The sequence below is a fragment of the Podarcis melisellensis genome (genome assembly GCF_964234715.1).
Source record: "Podarcis melisellensis genome assembly, chromosome: 12".
Classification (NCBI taxonomy): Eukaryota; Metazoa; Chordata; class Lepidosauria; order Squamata; family Lacertidae; genus Podarcis; species Podarcis melisellensis.
The window spans coordinates 10,501,766-10,512,260 of record NC_138544.1 but is presented as its reverse complement, the minus strand read 5'-3'; the positions used below and the strand labels follow the sequence as shown (position 1 = coordinate 10,512,260).

General features: G+C 41.3%; 1 long non-coding RNA gene across 1 annotated transcript; it reads left to right on the top strand.

The window, feature by feature from the left end:
• Positions 1-1,802: 1,802 nt before the first annotated feature.
• On the top strand, positions 1,803-9,530 carry LOC309353519. Its single transcript, XR_014161920.1, has 2 exons — positions 1,803-2,194; positions 8,732-9,530. It is a non-coding gene; the product is annotated as an uncharacterized lncRNA (long non-coding RNA).
• Positions 9,531-10,495: the final 965 nt, after the last annotated feature.

Genomic DNA, 10,495 nt, shown 5'->3' with positions numbered 1-10,495 from the left:
TAACTTCTCTTAGTTTCTCAGTTTCCCATTTCCCCAGCCTTAAATTCAGTTCTCCACATTTTGCAGTCATTTGCTATTTTCTTTTTTTTTCTTTTTTAAAAAAACCTCATAAAAATTACCAGCATTTTAGTGCAAATGTCTCCTAATACAGTGGTACCTTGGTTTGCGAACTTAATCCATTCCGGAAGTCCGTTCTTAAACAAAGTATTCTAAAACCAAGGCATGCTTTCCCATAGCAGCGGGGGACTCAATTTACACTCAACAGGAAGCGAAAAATGTTCTGCTTCCAAGGCAAAGTTCACAAACCAAAACACCTACTTCCGGGTTTCCAGTGTTCTTAATCCAAGTTGTTCATAAACTAAGCTGTTCTGAAACCAGGGTACCACTATAAACACATTTTTATATGCAGTTTTGACGAAGGTGCATATTTTTTTTGCAAGCAATTTCCTTAATATAATGCATTGCTGTATATTATTTTCACTAAGATCTTTATTTTTATGCACGTTTGCCTCTAATCTATACATTTTTGTAAAGATGGGCTGGAGAACAGCATTGCAAAAACTGGATAAGTGTGCATTTCAAAGGATAGCTGTGTTTGCATATTGTTTCAGAAAGTGCCAATTTCATGGGTTCTGCCTTACACGCACACTGAATCAAATTTCTCCTCCATCCCTACTCCCAGTCCTACCAGGAGATGCCAAGGATTGGATCTGGAACCTTTGTCTGTTTCCTGTTTTTTTGCCTTCACTCTAACCTTGCTTCATTTATCCACCCCTCCAGCTCCTATACCTTCTATTGTCCTATTTTTTTGGACTGATCACCAAGAATTTGTGAGCACTCAGAAGAGCCAAGGAGGTGAAAGGGGATCCTCAAGACTTGCTACTTAGGCCTGCAGAACAAACTGGGGGCAGAGCATCATTGCACACTCAGAGACTTAGGAATCAGGAGGGTTGTTACCGTACTCAGGGATGACTTCCCTTAACACTAAAAAAAAAAAAGGGGTCAGGGAATTCTCAGCCGCATTTAGTTACTGGTGGTGATGGTGAGTCTTAGGAACCTTCAGGCTTAAGCCATAGGAGTGTTAGAATTCCTGCTCCATGATTGCAGTCATGGAATTGTGGGAAGTGACGGAGACAGGATGTTTGTGTTACTGTGTTCCGTGAAGTGGGGCTATTGTCCTTTGTTCTTTTTCCCTTTGCTGTCTGATGCTAGAGAGAGAGGGAGCCATGTTGCAGTGCTCCGTGTGTGTTTATATGTAAATAAAGTAGATTAGCCAAAATGCTGAATTGATGAGATCTGTCATGCAAACTGCGAACACTCTGCTGATCCCTAAGTGTGCCGATGTCTGTTGGCTGTTCGGGCAGAAGAAAGCTTTTGAAACTCCCGAACGATCGTCCAGGAGGGAGGGAAAATGCCAGTTGGGCATGTGTCTCTGCCAGGGTCCTACTCGAGTGTAGGACGAGCTCCTGACAAGGAGATACTTAGCAAATTTCTTTTATATTTAATACATTTATGGATCCAGTTTGCTAACCAATTGTTAAATGTCTTGCCTTTTCATTTCCAGGTGTGGGCGCACATGGAGATTAATAATCATCATGGCTAGCTAATAACAGCAACAGCAGTACAGTAATTGTATGAAGATAAAATCAGAGGCTTTTATTCAATTCCCTTTTACTGGCTCAGATAATTTTAAACCCAGTTTCCACTTCTGCATTTAGTGCTATGTTGTTATAGAATAAATTGTCAGACCTTCTGCAGGTTATTGTATACTGGTGTGCTGTTTAGTGGAGCAGGGCAGTGCATCTGTTCTATTATGGCCCGATATTAAAAGAACGAGAGTTCCTCTGTTTATGCAGGAACATTTTGCACTAGTTTTATCTGAGATGGTTCTGTGAGGAAATTTCCGGTACCATTTCTACTGGCAGTATCTGAAGTTGCAAAGTAGACTGCTAAAACTTAAAAAAAGAAGGTTTTGGGCACAATCTTATCCCTGAGATAGGCCCAGGGAGATATGAGGGTGGAACAAGACGTCAGCCACCAGAACCCCCGAGAATGATGGTGAAGGACTAGTGATGGAACAGCTGAAAACAGAGTAACAGATGGCTTAGCATCACAGGAAAGGAGCACACCAGTGTCAACCTCTAACCTTCCTTGTTGCATGGACGTGCTTCGTAAGCAGCTGGAATCTACACTAGTAAGTAATTTCCCTCCCATTGACTCATGTGAACAGGGCAAAACGCGGATCACTCTGCATGCTTCCTCCCCATCGAAAGTGGTCCATTAGGCTATCCCAAGGCTCAGCCCTACCAAATGAAATGCCCAGCATTTTTTTTTTTTTAAGTTTCTCTCAGAAACCCCATCCACACTCTTTCCTGCCTCACACATCCACCCATAATGCATTTCAATATGCAGAGTCCTGGATACTTTTCTGTCAGTCTCTGGCCAATAAGCTTTCTGTGCCACTCAGTCAACATCAACCTGAAAGTATTGCTGTGGCAAGGAGGTCCCACACATCTGCCTTCAGGCAGCAAAACAACAACAATAAAAACAAACAAACAACCCCCCCCAAACAAAACATTTTTATCGTGCCAGAGCCACTGGCTATTTACACTGGTTGTGCAGTTTTCAGTCCCTTGTGTTCTCATTTTCTCAGTTCAGCTCATGTATCTGATATTAACTGATCTTCCTTTAGGATAGACCCAGGAGCTGTTCTGAGCATGCTCAGAGTTGTTTCCTTCAAGACCACACCTCCAAACAGCTCAAAGTGAGCTTTTTGTGGGCATGCACAAGAAGGGAGTGGTTGTTAGTTTGAGCAGCTTGGGTTGTTGTTTTTTTAATAGTATTATAGAAATAGTATTTGTTTTTTTAAAAAATAATTTTTTTATTAAATTTTCTTTTACAAATTAGTCAACACAACCATATTCTCAAGTTTCCAATTTTTGAACTTCCACCAGCTCCTCCATCAATTATCCATATTTTCTATTTGTTATGCAATTTCAATATATTATATTGCCAGTTAGTAATATCCTTTCATCTCTCTTTCTTTTTACAATACACCTTTGACATCACAAAGCCTCTTTAAAACCGACTAGCGTTGTCTGTTCATCACATATGTTTTCCAGATAATTCGTAAATTTTCCCCAGTCCTCGATGAACTTATGATCCTTTTGATATCTAATTTTCCCAGTCATTTTATCCAATTCTGCATAATCCATAAGTTTCATTCTCCACTCTTCCATAGTCGGTAGTTCCTCTTGTTTCCATTTTTGGGCCATTAATATTCTAGAAATAGTATTTGTTAACACACAGAGAGAGTGTGTGCAACTGTGGACAGCGTGATTCACTTTCTACAACAAACATTCCTCTTTTTTTACTTTTAAAACTATTTGCATTTATTCTTTCTCAATAGGCTGGGAAATACTATAGGAGGATTGGGAAGAGAAATGGTTGACTGTGGAAAGCTTGTTTGTGTGTTGCAGCTTGCAACAGCTTGTGTTGCTGTCTGGTTTGTGACCTGCCTGAGAAAGATAGTGCCTCTACATTTTTACTCATATTTCAGGTTCTACAAATGCTAGAAACATACTGGGTTTGGTTTTTTTTTTATAAAAAATGAAAGCTAAGAATTAGGGGATTGTGAGTGGAGAACTGTCTGCTTTTGACATCCATGGGACCCAGCAGAATGTGGGCAGACATGAGAGTTGGACCATTTCTCTTAAGAGCGGTAGTCTCGTAATCTGGGGAACTGGGTTTGCGTCTCCGCTCCTCCACACGCAGCTGCTGGGTGACCTTGGGCCAGTCACACTTCTTTAAAGTCTCTCAGCCCCACTCACCTCACAGAGTGTTTGTTGTGGGGGAGGAAGGGAAAGGAGAATGTTAGCCCCTTTGAGACTCCTTAGGGTAGTGATAAAGTGGGATATCAAATCCAAACTCCTCCTCCTCCTCCTCCTCCTCCTCCTCCTCCTCCTCCTCCTCCTCCTCCTTCTCCTCCTCCTCCTCCTCTTCTTCTTCTTCTTCTTCTTCTTCTTCTTCTTCTTCTTCTTCTTCTTCTCAATCCTAGAGCATGTCTAATGTATACATGTCTACTCCAGCTGAGTTCAGTGGACTTCCTCTCAAGCGAGTGGGTGATCTGCAATATCTAACAGGCCAGACCTTTTAGCCCAGGATAGGACCGAACATAGATTGGGACCTGCTAGTAGATCTCTTAGTAATTTGTAGTCCTTGAGCCTAGAAAAAAGATTCCCAAGCTTTTGGCATAGGAAAGACTAATAATTAAACAATTTAAAATATCAGTACTAAACCAGCACAATTTCCCCCCTCAGTTCTATTTCACCAATTTGCATGCGCAAGAGTACTTACTGCAACAACCTAGCTTGTGGAAGTCATTTCACGAAGGGTGAAAAAATAGTATCAGCAAATTAATTGAAAAAAGTTTTGCAAAATGAGAGCGCTCATGATTGTACAGCAGGACACAACAATGAACCTTTAACCAAGTTAGGAAGATGAAGAAATCCCACAGCAATTTAACAAGCCACTGGCCATTATTCCGTTTCGTTCCCCCACTTTTCCATTGAACTTTAATCAGAGAGATTGTTACATTCTTTGGGATGCTTAGCTGAGTTGCGGAATCAGCACAAAACCCAGGACCTCACTGAGGAGATCACACACTGTTTTTGAAAGCATCTCAAGGAATGTATAGCTTGCATACTACAAAAGCAGTTCTAATTAGCCCCAAGAGGCAGTTACATAAGTAACATTGAGAACCTTGCCCAGTCACATTTACTTCCTCCTTGTGATTTTTGTGTGAGATGCCAGTGTAATGAATCCTCTTTGACAACTGGAGCTAAGAGGCCTTCTAGCTAACAGCACTCCTGAGTAAACAGCCAGTGATCTGTATTTGCAATTCTGCAAAGATCAGTTGGATTCCATTCTTAAGTGTTAACATTTTCCCAGATGGCTCCTCTGTTGAAGGTGGAAGTTATTGCATCCACTTGGGAAATATTAAATGGGGGGGGGGGGACAACACCTTGAGACTTTAGAAATAGCCATATGATACTGTGCCTAATCGTTTAAAAACCATATTGTCAGGAAAGCACTGTTTAATGTGTAGATAAGATATAAGGATTTGCTTGAAAACAAAACCCCAAGGTGGTTGTCACCAATGGAAGCTAAGGGTCTGAAAAAACTCAATATGGAGGCAAATTGGCCAAAGTATTGGCAAATTTTGGAACAAGAAGGAGACAAATTAAAACTGCAGAGCTTTGACAAATTAAAAAACAAAGTACGAGACTGGCTTCATTATTATCAAATAAGGGAGATATATAATTTGGATAAAAAAATTGGTTTCCAGGTGGAAAAATCAAAATTGGAAACAGAATTGTTAGAACCTAAAACTAAGAACTTGTCAAGAATGTATAACTTGCTGTTGAAATGGAATACACAGGATGAAACGGTTAAATCTGTTATGATTAAATGGGCACAGGATGTTGGACACAACATTATGTTTGCTGACTGGGAACAGTTATGGACCACAGGTATGAAGTTTACGGCATGTAATGCCTTAAGAGAGAATATAATGAAAATGATTTACAGATGGTACATGACTCCAGTCAAGCTTGCAAAAATTTATCACCTGCCCGATAATAAATGTTGGAAATATAAAGAGATTGAAGGTACCTTTTTTCACCTTTGGTGGACATGCCCAAAGATTAAGACCTTTTGGGAGATGATTTATAATGAAATGAAAAAGGTATTTAAATATACCTTCCAGAAGAAACCAGAGGCCTTTCTCTTGGGCATGGTCGGCCAATTGGTGTTAAAAGAGGATAGAACTTTCTTTATGTATGCCACAACAGCAGCAAGAATACTTATTGCAAAGTACTGGAAAACACAAGAACTACCCACCCGGGAAGAATGGCAGATGAAGGTGATGGACTACATGGAACTGGCTGAGATGACTGGCAGAATCCGAGACCAAGGAGAAGAGTCGGTGGAAGAAGAGTGGAAGAAATTTAAAGTTTATTTACAGAAATATTGTAAAATTAAGGAATGTTAGAAAGATGTTAGAATAAAACTATGTGGTTTTAGCAGAAAAGATATAAAGGATTAAGTAAAAATGAATTGATGGAAGAAGAGAAATTAAATTACAGTATATTAAGATGGAAAGGATTTGCTGAAATATCTAACTGAACTAGAATACAAAATGGGAGTGTGAGGAGGTCAAGGAAGTAAGTGAATGAAAGCAAGTAAAGGGTTTTTATGTACTGTTTTCTTTTATGCATTGTTTTTGTATTGTTTTTTATTGTATTGTCTGTTTTTTACTTATATTTTTTCTTCATTTGTTTTTTCTTGTTTTTCTGTAACCTTTAAAAAAAATCTTTATATATATATATATATATATATATATATATATATATATATATATATATATATATTTGCTTTCGTAGATTTTCACGGGTACAGGAATGCAGGTTTTGGTGTCCTCGGGTGTCTTCCCGTGTAAAAGTTGGGGTGTCTAGGCGACGTTTCGACGAGGTCTCACTCGTCATCTTCAGGCTGGTGCTTTCGGCTTCTTGTTACTGGAACAGAGCAGGATCTCAGTGTTTGAGTTCCTATAAATACTGTTGAGGGGGTGTGGTGTATAGCCTCCAATGTTCTGGGCAGAGAGGAAGTTCCCAGGCTAGTGTGCCTTTTCTTCTTTTGTTCCTTAATTACTTGAGGGATATCCTGAGTGATTTCTTGAGTGATATCCTGAGTACCACTTAGGTGGGTCATTAGGTGTGGATTAGTTGCTAAAGTCTTTGTGTCTTGACCTCTTGAACTTTGTGAAGAGTTTTTCTGAGAAGATGGCTGTACTGCACTTAGTTGTGCTCTGGCTTGGCTTCGTGTATAGGGGCGAGCTGTGGTTTTGTGGCTTGTGTCAGCCAGATCTGTGTAGGGATTGCAGGGGGGTGCAGCATCCGGAGGTGCCTCCATGGTTTGGCTACTGGATGGTGTCTGTAATTTATCTGTGGAGAGGGTCTGGGTTTGGGTCTGGTGTGGTTGATTGGTGATGGCGTTCTGTGTGCCTCTGGATCTGGTGTCAGTTTTTGTGGGGAGGGCTAATTTCCAGATGTCTGGCAAGCGGGATGTGTCGTCACGCTTGTTCATGTTGTGAGGGTGTTTCTCTATCTCGATGGCTTCCATGATTATTCTCTTGTGGTGATGTTCCATGTTAAAGAGCACACGGGAAGGAAAAACTGGATAGCTTCCTCACACATCTCAACAGCCTACACCCCAAAATACAATTCACTATGGAAATAGAAGCCAACAACCAACTTCCCTTCCTTGACGTCCTAATCTACAAAAAACCGGATGGCTCCCTAGGACACACTATCTACCGGAAAAAAACACACACCAACCGCTACTTACATGCACAATCACACCACCACCCTGCACAAATAAACTCCGTAGCCAAGACTCTCATCTCCAGAACCAAACGCCTGGCTGACAAAGACCACTTGACAACTGAGTTACAGAATCTCTCAAATGTGTTAATTGCCAATGGATACCAGCAAAACAGGGTTACGAAGCTAATCCAAAAAGAAACACCCCCCAAAAACCAAGACACAGAAGAAAACAATGGCATGGCCCTCCTTCCTTATATCAAGGGCACTACAGATAAAATTAGCAAAATCCTCCATAAACACAATATCAAAACAGCCTTTTGCACCAACCAAAAAATAGCCAATATCCTCAGAAACCCCAAGGATAAAATCCAGTTGGAAAACCAAGGGGTCTATGAAATACCCTGCAAAGTCTGCCCAGCCACGTACATTGGACAAACAAACAGACGAATAAATGCACGTATCGCAGAACACAAGAATGCCGTCAAAAAAGAAGAAAAAACTTCCTCTCTTTTCCAACACATGAAAGAAACAGGACACGAAATTAATTTTGCAGATTCCCTCACAACATGAACAAGCGTGACGACACATCCCGCTTGCCAGACATCTGGAAATTAGCCCTCCCCACAAAAACTGACACCAGATCCAGAGGCACACAGAACGCCATCACCAATCAACCACACCAGACCCAAACCCAGACCCTCTCCACAGATAAATTACAGACACCATCCAGTAGCCAAACCATGGAGGCACCTCCGGATGCTGCACCCCCCTGCAATCCCTACACAGATCTGGCTGACACAAGCCACAAAACCACAGCTCGCCCCTATACACGAAGCCAAGCCAGAGCACAACTAAGTGCAGTACAGCCATCTTCTCAGAAAAACTCTTCACAAAGTTCAAGAGGTCAAGACACAAAGACTTTAGCAACTAATCCACACCTAATGACCCACCTAAGTGGTACTCAGGATATCACTCAAGAAATCACTCAGGATATCCCTCAAGTAATTAAGGAACAAAAGAAGAAAAGGCACACTAGCCTGGGAACTTCCTCTCTGCCCAGAACATTGGAGGCTATACACCACACCCCCTCAACAGTATTTATAGGAACTCAAACACTGAGATCCTGCTCTGTTCCAGTAACAAGAAGCCGAAAGCACCAGCCTGAAGATGACGAGTGAGACCTCGTCGAAACGTCGCCTAGACACCCCAACTTTTACACGGGAAGACACCCGAGGACACCAAAACCTGCATATATATATATATATATATATATATATATATATATATATATATATATATATATATATAAGATACTGTGCCTAATTGATATTTTCTTTTATTTTTAGTGAACCTGTGTGAGGTTTTCAAGCATTCCCCCAAAATCTACATTATGCATTAGCACTGGTGGATATCTGGAGGAAGGCATCCGGGATGGCAAGAGTTCTAGAAACCTAGCCCTATGAGGAAGAGTTGAAAGAGTTGGATAAAAGCAGAAAAAGAGAGGACCACAACATGCTTCAATAGAAGAAAAGATATCTACACCAGCCGCCACAGCGCTTTCTCACAGAGAGGAGGTTTTTGCATCTTTCCTCTGTTCAAGATGGAAGGGAGAGTGGATGTCTAATCCTGGCATCCAGTGGAATAGGGGCCTGTTCAATGTAGGAGTGGCTGATCCTGTTGGGCTCTGTGTGAGAGTGTTCATTCTTTTCAGAAACAAACTGAAAGTTCTTGAAAGTTCCAGAAGGTTCTAGTGCAAACATGAGCAGCGTAGGAAGAGCAAACAGCATTTTTATTTTCTTGAGTTTTTGTGAGGATGTTTACGGAGCTCTTTTTTCAGCTGCCATGCGAGGTACTGGTGAGCAACCCCTTGACCCAAGTTATCTGTCTCTGTCTATCACAGCATCAGTGTATATGATGTGCTAGAAGACAATATTTGGGGGGTCTTTAAATACAAGAAGAAGTAAAAGTTCTTCAAATGATCTGAAATTCCAGCTTGCCTGCTAAAACTGTCATTTTTATTATTATTTTGCACCATATGGATGTAGTGGGGTTTTTCTGTGAGATAGATAACTACATCCATCTATGCAACTGAGAATGTCAACTCCTCGGGATATTTTGGGAGAGCAAATAAAAATAGCAAACATGCCCTTGCTTGATAATGCTTCCCCTCACCCCTGCCCCACACTTAGTAACCACTTTCAGAGTGAATCCAGAACTGCAAGGGGATAAAACAGCTCTTCATTGCCATAAGCTTGAGCGGTACCGGTCTAGTACTTGTGCTTGTGAAATGCATTTCATGCCTCATCTGTTACCTAAATGAGATGTGAAAGCAGTTCACACCTCGTTTACATTTGTGCTATTTTATAGAACAGCAAAGACACAGTTTGGTGAAAGCAATGAAATGAGGTCACCCACCCAGTTCTCTCCTCGGATTGAATCCATGCAGCCTGATCCTCTCAATTCATCAGGTAGGAAATGAATCTCGGATGCTGTGCGGAGAAAACCCCCCCACTTCGTTCTTTCCTGCAGATGGCTTGCTTTTCCCTAGGAAAGTTTGCTGCATAGTCCAGTCAAAAGTTTCTGCTATGGTGCAAGAGTGTCCCTTCCTATGGCAATGCGAAGTACCGTGGTACCTCTGGTTAAGAACTTAATTCGTTCTGGAGGTCCGTTCTTAACCTGAAACGGTTCTTAACCTGAGGTACCACTTTAGTTAATGGGGCCTCCTGCGCCACTGCCGCACGATGTCTGTTCTCATCCTGAAGCAAAGTTCTTAACCCGAGGTACTATTTCTGGGTTAGCGGAGTCTGTAACCTGAAGTGTATGTAACTTGAAGCTTCTGTAACCTGAAGTGTCTGTAACTTGAAGCGTCTGTAATCCGAGGTACCACTGTATTCGTGAGGTATCACAAAACAACTAATAAAGTGGAATGATGGGTGGCGGATGGTTTGGTATAAATCCACTGCTAATACACTATTGTTTTATTAATTATATTCATCAGAATACACCTGCGAAAACCCTCCACCAGTCTGGAGGGGCCCTTATGGTAGATTTATTCTTCTTCATCTAGACCATTATTGTCCACTTCACCTGGAAGCAGCTCTCTAAGGCCA